This window comes from Nyctereutes procyonoides, unplaced genomic scaffold (assembly GCF_905146905.1).
Source record: "Nyctereutes procyonoides isolate TBG_1078 unplaced genomic scaffold, NYPRO_anot_genome, whole genome shotgun sequence".
In the NCBI taxonomy this organism is placed as follows: Eukaryota; Metazoa; Chordata; class Mammalia; order Carnivora; family Canidae; genus Nyctereutes; species Nyctereutes procyonoides.
This window is the reverse complement of record NW_026575024.1, coordinates 29293306-29302750: the sequence shown is the minus strand read 5'-3', so window position 1 is coordinate 29302750 and position 9445 is coordinate 29293306. Positions and strand designations below refer to the sequence as shown.

The following is a 9445-nucleotide window of genomic DNA, read 5'->3' as shown; positions in this document are numbered from 1 at the left end:
TATTTACTTATTTGAGAGAGAGCAAGAGTGAGCATGCACACGCATGTGCAGGGAGGAGGCGCATGAGGAGAGGGACAGAGAGAACACCATGCAGACTCCCTGTAGAGCATGCAGCCTGACTTGGGCTTGATCCCACCACCCTTAGATCATGACCCAATCCAAAATCAAGAGTCGGATGCTTACCTGACTGAGCTACTCAGGCACCCCATCTGTCTCTTTTTTAAAAGCCCTGCTTCTCAGTCCCAATGCTCAACCTGGATGATGGAAGCAAAGCAAGAAAAAGAGAAATCCAAGCTCTTTTAGGATCACAGATGCAAAAGACTTAAATAGAGGTTAGCAGAGCAAATAGAGTGGTATCCTTAAAAAATAATATATCATGATCAAGCCTGCTTTTCTAGCATACAAAGATACCCCAGCATTAAAAAACTCGTCAATATGTATTAACAGACTCAAGGATAAATTTCATTATTTCAATTAGCAGATCCCTATGGGGCAAAAGTCAACAAAAATAACAAAATTCTAGCCTTCATTGAACTTACATTTAAGCAAGAGACAGACAAACGAATGAACAAATACATAATATGACATTTAGTAGTGATTGGGATAGTTGAGAAACTAAAGCTGAAGGGGGTGATAGAGATCAACAATTTCACATGGTTTAGTCTAATATGTAAGTGCAAATTTAGCATTTGAAAGAAGTAGAATTTCTTATCTGGCAGAAAAGAACGTAAATGATACTGTGGCAATTAGCTAACATTTTTTGAAAAAATAAAGTTAGATATTTATCTTTCATCTTTTACAAAACTACATTACAAATAAATTAATGACCTAGACCATATAACCCACAAAACCGTAACAGCATTAGCAGAAATACTGGAGAATATATCACCTCGAGACACCCGGCAGCGGCATGGACACGACTCTTTCTGTGGTGATCTGGTGTGGGAACCCTTCAGCAACAAAATGGTTCAGCAAGCGGAAAACATGAATTTTCCTGCTGAAGAAGAGAAAATCTTTCAATTCTGGTCCAAATTTAATTGTTTTCAAAAATGCTTAAAGCAATCAAAACATAGGCCAAAATTTACATTTTATTATAAGCCTCCTTTTGCAAATGGACTGCCTCACTATGGGCATATACTTGCAGGGACAATTTTTTAAAGATTTTGTTTATTTATTTATTTATTTATTTATTTATTTATTTATTTATGAGAGACACAGAGAGACAGAGACATAGGCAGAGGGAGAAGCAGGCTCCCTGCGGGGAGCCTGATGCAGGACTTGATCCCAGGACCTGGGGATCACGACGTGAGCTAAAGGCAGATGCTCAACCACTGAGCCACCCAGGCATCCCTTGCAAGGACAATTAAAGATATAGTTACCAGGTATGCTCATCAGAGTGGGTTTCATGTTGACAGAAGATGTGGATGGAGTTGTCTTGGCTTACATGTGGAACATGAAGTTGATAAGACACTGGGAATCAGAGGACCAGAGGAAGTAGCCAAAATGGGGATTATAGAGCATGAAAATCAGTGCCAAGCAATTTGTGATGAGATATTCTACTGAGTGGAAGTCCACTGTAACAAGACTCAGCCGATGGACTTACCTTTGCAATGACTGTAACACTCTGTATCCACAATTCATGGTATCTGTTTAGTGGGTCTTCAAACAACTCTACAATAAAGGTCTTGTGGATAGAAGTGTGAAAGTTGTGCCTTTCTCTACTGCACGCAACACTCTACTTTCCAGCTTTGAATCTCACCAGAAATACAAGGAAATACAAGATCCTTTAATATTTGTAACTTTTCCTTTGGAGGAAGATTAGAATATATCTTTGGTTGCTTAGACAACCATTCCCTGGATGTTACCTAGTAACTTTGTCCTGTGCATTAATACAGATATGCAGTATACGAAGATTAAAGGTATTTTCTTTTTTTTTTATTAAAGGTATTTTCAGAGGAAAATTACTCATTTTAATGGAAGCCAGATTATGAGCCCTCCATAAGCTGGAGAGTGACTATGAGATCCTTGAAAGATTTCCTGGTATCTATATCAAAGGGCAAGAAGCAGAGGCCCCTGTTTGACTATTTTGTGCAGTATAAGGAGAACGGTGCTTTCACTGTGCTTGCTGATGGCCGCATGCAGGAGGAGGAGGGCCATGGAGTGGTACAGGCTCCTCACTTTTTGGTGCTGATGACTATCAGGTCTGTATGGACTTCAATATCATCCAGTGGATGCTTCAGGTTGTTACACAGCAGAAGTGACAGATTTCACAGGACAGTATGTGAAGGATGCTGACAAAAACATCATAAGGACCTTGAAAGAAGAAGGCCAACTTGTTGCCAGCACCCTTCCTCACAGCTACCCTTTCTGCTTGAAGCCAGACACTCCCCTCATTTACAAAGCAGTGCCTAGCTGGTTCTTGTGGGTGGAGCACATGGTAGAGTGCCTGCTGAGGAACAATAGCCAGCGTTACTGGGTCCCAGGGTTTGTATGAGAAAAGTGTTTAGGAAATTGGCAAAAGGATGTATGTGACTGGGTGATTTCCAGAAACATACTGGGGCATTCCTATCCCACAGTGGGTCAGTGATGACTTCAAGGGGGCAGTATGCCTTGGGTCAATGGCAGAACTTGAAAAACTGTTGGGAGCAAAGATCTCTGATCTCCAGATAGAGAGCATTGACCATCTGACCATCCCTTCCTGCTGTGAAAAGTGTTGTGCTGCATCTCTGAAGTGTTTGACTGTTGCTTCAAGAGTGGTGGCATGCATTTTAAAACAAGAGGAAGTTTGAGGATGCATTTCCTGCAGAATTCATTGCTGAAGGCATTGACCAAACTAGAGGATGGTTTTATACTCTGGTGGTGCTGGCCACTGGTCTCTTTGGACAGCTGCCTTTTAAGAATATGATTGTGAAAAAAAAAAAAGAATATGATTGTGAACAGGCTTATCCTGGCAAGTGATAGCCAAAAAATGAGCAAACGAAATAAGAATTATCTGGATCCACTTCCAATCACCCATGAATATGGTGCTGATGCCTTCAGATTACATCTGATTAACACCCCTGTGGTGAGAGCAGAAAAAAACCTCTGCTTTAAGGAGGAGGGTGTGTGTGATGTCTTGAAGGATGTGCTGCTCCAATAGGTACAATGCCTATTGCTTCTTCATCCAGAATGTCCTAAAGCTGCAGAAGAAGGAAGAAATGGACTTCTTTTAAGATTTTATTTATTGGGCTGCCCTGGTGGCACAGCGGTTTAGCGCCGCCTGCAGCCCAGGGTGTGATCCTGGGGACCCTGGATGGAGTCCCACGTCAGGCTCCCTACATGGACCCTGCTTCTCCCTCTGCCTCTCTCTCTCTCTGTGTGTGCCTCTATGAATAAATAAATAAAATCTTTAAAACAAACAAAAAAAGATTTTATTTATTTATGCATGAGAAACACAGAGAGTGAGGCAGAGACATGCACAGAGGGAGAAACAGGCTCCCCACAGGTGCTTGATCCCAGGACCCCAGGAGCCAAAGGCAGACGCTCAACCACTGAGCCACCCAAAGAAATGGAATTTTTTCACAACAAGAATATGGTTAAAGAAAGTGCCAGCATCACAGACCTGTGGGTCCTGTGCTTTGTATACTCACTTGTCGGGTTCTTTGAGATGAAATGGCAGCTTATAGGCTCTATACTGTAGTGCTTTGCCTGATCAAGTTCATGGATGTCTTGACCAACTGGTATGTCAGGATGAACCACAGAAGACTAAAGGATGCAAAAGGGGTGGAGGACTGTGTTATGGCCCTGGAGACCTTGTGTAGTGTCCTGTTCCCCATGCAGACTTATGGCCCCCTATATACTTTTTCTTACTGAATTTATGTACCAGAATCTAAAAATGCTGATTGACCCTACTTCTGTCCAGGACATGGACACACTCAGCATCCACTATCTCATACTGCCCAATGTTTGAGAGGATCTGATTGACAAGAAAATGGAGGGTGCAGTGTCTTGGATATGGTCTGTGATTGAATGTGGATGAGTCATTTGAGACCCCAAAACCATTCTGATAAAATATCCTTTGAAAGAAATGTGGTTTGGAGAAGTATATCACTGAATGTTTGAAAAGTCACTATCTGCAGATGAAATACACATACGACTTTCACCTAAGGGCAGATCCTGATCCCATGGTCCTGGGGAAGCCTCTGAAGGGAACCTTTTAAAAAAAAAATTTATTTATTCATGAGAGAGAGAGAGAGAGACGCAGAGGGAGAAGCAGGCCCCATGCAGGAAGCCCGATGTGGGACTTGATCCCGAGACTCAAGGATCATCCCCTGGGCTGAAGGTAGGCACCCAACTGCTGAGCCACTGAGGCGTCCCTGAAGGGAACCTTGATGGGTCCATCAAACAGCTGAGGGATAAGGAGCTGGAGTGCTTCCAAGAGAGGGGGGACCACTGTTGCAGAAGGCATGAACTGCATGAAGAGGACATTCATCTCATGTACATCTTTGACCAGGCAAAGGAGGAATGATGCAGTTTGAAGGACACTCAGATGCTCAGGCTTTGGTTCTCTTAGATGGATAAAGGAGTAGCTCATATCCAGAAACTTCACGAAAAGTGCAGTCTGGCTGTAACAGATGAAATAATAGTTTATTAGGAAGCAAAGTCTGAAGAGAAGTATCAATGTTATTGAAAGCCACATGGAGTTCATACCATAAAGTCTCCCTTGAATCCATATCTAGTTCCAACATCTGATAAAGTCCTTATTCAAGAAAAAACACAGTTGGAGTGCCTGGGTGGCTCAGTCAGTTGAGCATCCCACTCTTGATTTTGGCTCAGGTCATGATCTCAGGGTCCTGGGATCAAGCACCTCTTTGGGTTCCAGGCTAAGGGCGGAGTCTGCTCGTCCCTCTCCCTCCGCTCCTCCCCCGGCTTGCATTTTTTCTTTTTCTCACAAACAAACAAACAAACAAACAAACAAATAAAATCTTAAGCAAGCAAACAAACAAGTTAAAGGGGTCTGATCTGGAGATTACTCAACAGAGGATCATCTCTTTTTGGCCCTGCTTGTGCATATGTCAACCTTAACATCTGTATAAATGGCAGCAAACAAGGTGGAGGATGGCTTCCAGAAAACCCAAAAGGCAATAGTAGTAGATTGCACCTTTTATTTTTTAATTTTATTTTATTATTATTATTATTTTTTTTTTGCTGTCTTCTGCGGTGAAACAGAAATGTGAAATCAAACCAACTTATTGAGTCTCACTGGAAAAACAGGGTGGCAGCAGGGTCTTCCTGCAATGTGGTGGACAGCCCAGGCACTGTTCTCTGCCAGTACATCAACCTGCAGCTCCCAAACCGGCCTGGAACAGTGGGCGCTCTCCTACTGGAAACCCCCCTGGAGCAGAGTGGACTCGCCCACCAAGGTCTTCTGTATGAAGCAGCCAAGGTATTTGGCCTTCGGAGAAACTAAAGCTGAATGAGACTCTCAGATGACATTATGACGAAATCCCCATGAAGACTGTGAACATGAAGACTGTGTATGTTTCTGGGACACTTGGGTGGCTCAGTGGTTAAGCATCTGCCTTTGGCTCACAGCAAGATCCTGGGGTCCTGGGATCGAGTCCTGTTTTGGGCTCCCCGCAGTGAACTTGCTTCTCCCTCTGCCTGTGTCTCTGTCTCTCTGTGTGTGTCTCTCATGAATAAATAAGATCTTAAAAAAAAAGATTGTGTATATTTCTGTATTCCTGACACTAGCAGACTTCTAACATTTATAATCAACGAGATTCAGGCAGCCTTACGCTGGCACATACCTGTCCTCTACACACACACTGAAGACTATATAGTCCCTTCAGGTACATGTATAATGTGCTGCTTTGGTCTAAAATTGAAATGGGGTTGATTCATCAAGGGACTTGGAACCTCACAGTAATATTCACATTTAACCCTAAATAGCTACCCAGTCATGGGGGAAGGCTATAATGTTTTCTCAGCATTACAGGGTTGATGCTTATACTTGAATTCTTCAAGTGTAAAAGGCAGAAGTGATTTCAGTGGCATAGTGTGTGCAAATACATTCTGTGGCCTTTTAAAACTTATTTGAGACCTCTTGAAGGAAGGGGCAGTGTTAAATATTTACTTTTTTTAAGATTTTAGTCTTAAGTAATCTCTACACCCAGTGTGGGGCTTGAACTCACAACCCTGAGATCAAGAGTCACATGCTCTACTGACTGAGCTAGTCGGGGGCCCTGAGATATTTCTGCTACCTGGATTTTCTTGATGGAATATTTTAAGTTTCAGTAAATCAGAACAATAAACTTTCAGATAAAAAAAATTGGAGAATATCCTTATTATCTTTAGAGGAGGCCTTCTGAAACAAAAGCCAGAGCTTCGAAGACAAAGGCCGACATGTTTCTGTATCACACAGGATATAAGCAGAAATGCTCTGTGACATTTCAGTAAGTGTCATTAATGGGCTGGGGGCCTCTGCTCTTCTTCCCTTTCTTGCTGGTTGGAATACAGACATGATGGCTAAAGCGAAATACCAGTCTTAGATCTTGAGTGAACTTGGGAATGGAGGCCTTACAAGGAAGGGCAACCACATAAGGCATCTGAGCCTCTGACACTACAGGGGGCTGACCCTACCCTGAACCAACTATCACAGAAATTTTATGTGAGCCAGAAATAAACCCATTCCTTATTTGGGCTGTGGTTATGTTGTGCATTGTTCCCTGCACCTGAATCTAATCCTAACAGAGACACCTGTTCAGGCCCAGGTGAAGGGTCATGATTAATGTAAGCCACTGGTTCTCAACTCTGGTCAACTTTTAGAATCATCCAGGGAGCTTTTGAAGAACATAAGTATCTGGGCCCCATCCTAGACTGTTACATCAAAGCTCTGGCAGTGGGGTCCAAACACAGGTGTTTTTCTTTCTTTTTTAAAAAAGATTTTATCTATTTGAGAAAGAGAGATAGCAGAGAGAGAGAGAGAGCATGAGTTAGGAGGAGGGGCAGAGGAGAGGGAGAAGCAGACTCCTACTGAGCAAGGAGCCTGATGTGGCTTGATCTCAGGACCTCAAGATCATGACCTCAGCTGAAGGCAGATGCTTTACCAAGTGAGCCACCCAGGTGCCCCAAAACACAGGTGTTTTTTAGAAGCTCCCAGGTGAGTCTGAAATGCAGCCAGGTGTGAATTAGTTTAAGCCAATCAGGACAACTCTCTTCTCCTCTTTCCTAGTCTCCTTTGCAGTAGGAGTGGTCACAGACCTAGTTTTGGCCTGTGATACCTAAGTGGAAATCTGCCGAGAGTGTTCCTGGGAAAACTTATATACCTGGTAAGAAGAAACAGATATGGGCAGCCCTGGTGGCTCAGCAGTTTAGTGCTGCCTTCAGCCCAGGGCCTGATCCTGAAGACCCGGCATCGAGTCCCCAGTCAGGCTCCAAGCCTGGAGCCTGGAGCCTGCTTCTCCCTCTGCCTGTGTCTCTGCCCCCCTCTCTCTCTGTGTCTCTCATGAATAAATAAATAAAATCTTAAAAAAAAAGAAGGAACAGATATGGCTGGGACTATTCTTTTTCCTCCTTTCCAGCTGAATGCAGAAGTGATGTCTAGAGCTGCGGCAGCCATATGGTGATGATGAGGCACCAAAGATGAGGATGTCAGACAACACACTAAGGCTGGCAGGGTGGAAAGTAGAGAGCTGGGATCTCAGGGGGAGTCACCAAACAGTTAAGCCAACCCCACTAATTTCTTATCTTCAGAAAAATCCTAGACCCTACTTTGTTTAATGAGTTTTCTGTTCATTGTGCCAGAACATATTCATAACTGAAACATATGCATGAATACAGGTGCTTTGGGGCACTTTGTAATGTGCATCATGTGTACAAAGAAAATCAGATGTACACAGCAATATTACAGGTAATGGCCCAAACTAGAAACCACCTAAATATCCATCAACTTGAGAAAGGCTCATTAAATTTAGTAAATTCTCATGATGGAATACTATGCAGCAAAATGAAACTAGTCTGCTCCTTTTCTAAAACATGGTATCGTAGATTTCTAGTATTGAGTGAAAAAGTAAATTATAGGACAGTAAGTACATAGAGCATAAAACAATTTCTTTTAAAGTGCACACCCCGGGGATCCCTGGGTGGCTCAGCGGTTTAGCGCCTGCCTTCGGCCCAGGGCGTGATCCTGGAGACCTGGGATCGAGTCCCACGTCGGGCTCCCTGCATGGAGCCTGCTTCTCCCTCTGCCTGTGTCTCGGCCTCTCTCTCTCTCTAGGTCTATAATGAATAAATAAATAAAAATCTTAAAGAAATAAAGTGCACACCCCTACACTAAAAACAATACTATATATCCTGTGTGTAGTGGGTGGTGTATGTGCATAGGAAAAAGGTTTTGAGGGAGATGACTAGCTGCCTCTGGAGATGGGGCAAATAAATTGGGGGCTGTGGCTAGGGTACTAAGAAACTTTAGACTTCCCTATGATTTATAATCTATTTTTAAAAGATTTTATTTATTTATTCATGAGAACGCACAGAGAGAGTCAGAGACATAGGCAGAGGATAGAAGCAGGCTCCAGGGAGCCTGATGCAGGATTCAATCCCAGGACCCCAGAATCACGACCTGAGCCGAAGGCAGACACTCAACAATAGAGCTACCTAGATGCCCTGTAATATATTTTTTTAAAAAAAGGAATGTAATCATTTACTCATTACTAATATACTAATTATAAATATCCAAGCAAAATCTTATATTAAAACTAACAGAAAAAAGCAGCTCCACTTTTTGGTGCCTCTTTCCAGTCACTGACATTTCTTATTCTCTGATGTCTCTGGCCTCCTGGTCTCTCCTGTTCATCAAGAGGTGATCCTGGCACCTGGATCCTTGCCTTTCCCCCACGACACAATCATGGATGCCACCCATGGGGATACAGATGACCCAGCCAATATTGAGGGTCTGAATTCTCTTCTGCAGGGGTCTGCTTGAGTCTCTTTGGTACCCATTCCCACAGCTCCATCTGGGACTTCACTGCCACCAGCATCTGCTCCACTTCCAAAACTGCTGGTGGAGGCACCCTCCTTGCCTTCCAGCTCACTGCTCAGTGACTCCCATGAGCACTGGTCTTGGAATATTTTGGGCTCTTTGGTCCTTTTTTCATCTGCCTATCTATTAGATCTCTTCTGTCTTTACTTCCCCCCTGGGTTCCATTTTGTCACCACTCTCTGTTGTACTTCTCTCTGGCAAAAATAATATTTTTGGATGAACCCAAGAGTTAGCTTTCTCCATGACACCACACATAGTTGTGCCATAACATGATAAATTCACATCACCATCCCAATAGGGTCATTGGTATTGCTTATAAATTCACCTTTAGTTCTCTCAGCCCTGAGACTTATACCAATCTTACCCACTACTCTTCACTGTACATCATCATCTCCTCAACCATGCCTGCTCTCCTCATGGTGT

General features: G+C 43.2%; 1 pseudogene; it reads left to right on the top strand.

The window, feature by feature from the left end:
* The first annotated feature begins 963 nt into the window (after positions 1 to 963).
* LOC129522436 (isoleucine--tRNA ligase, cytoplasmic-like) lies at positions 964 to 9084 on the top strand (annotated as a pseudogene).
* Positions 9085 to 9445: the final 361 nt, after the last annotated feature.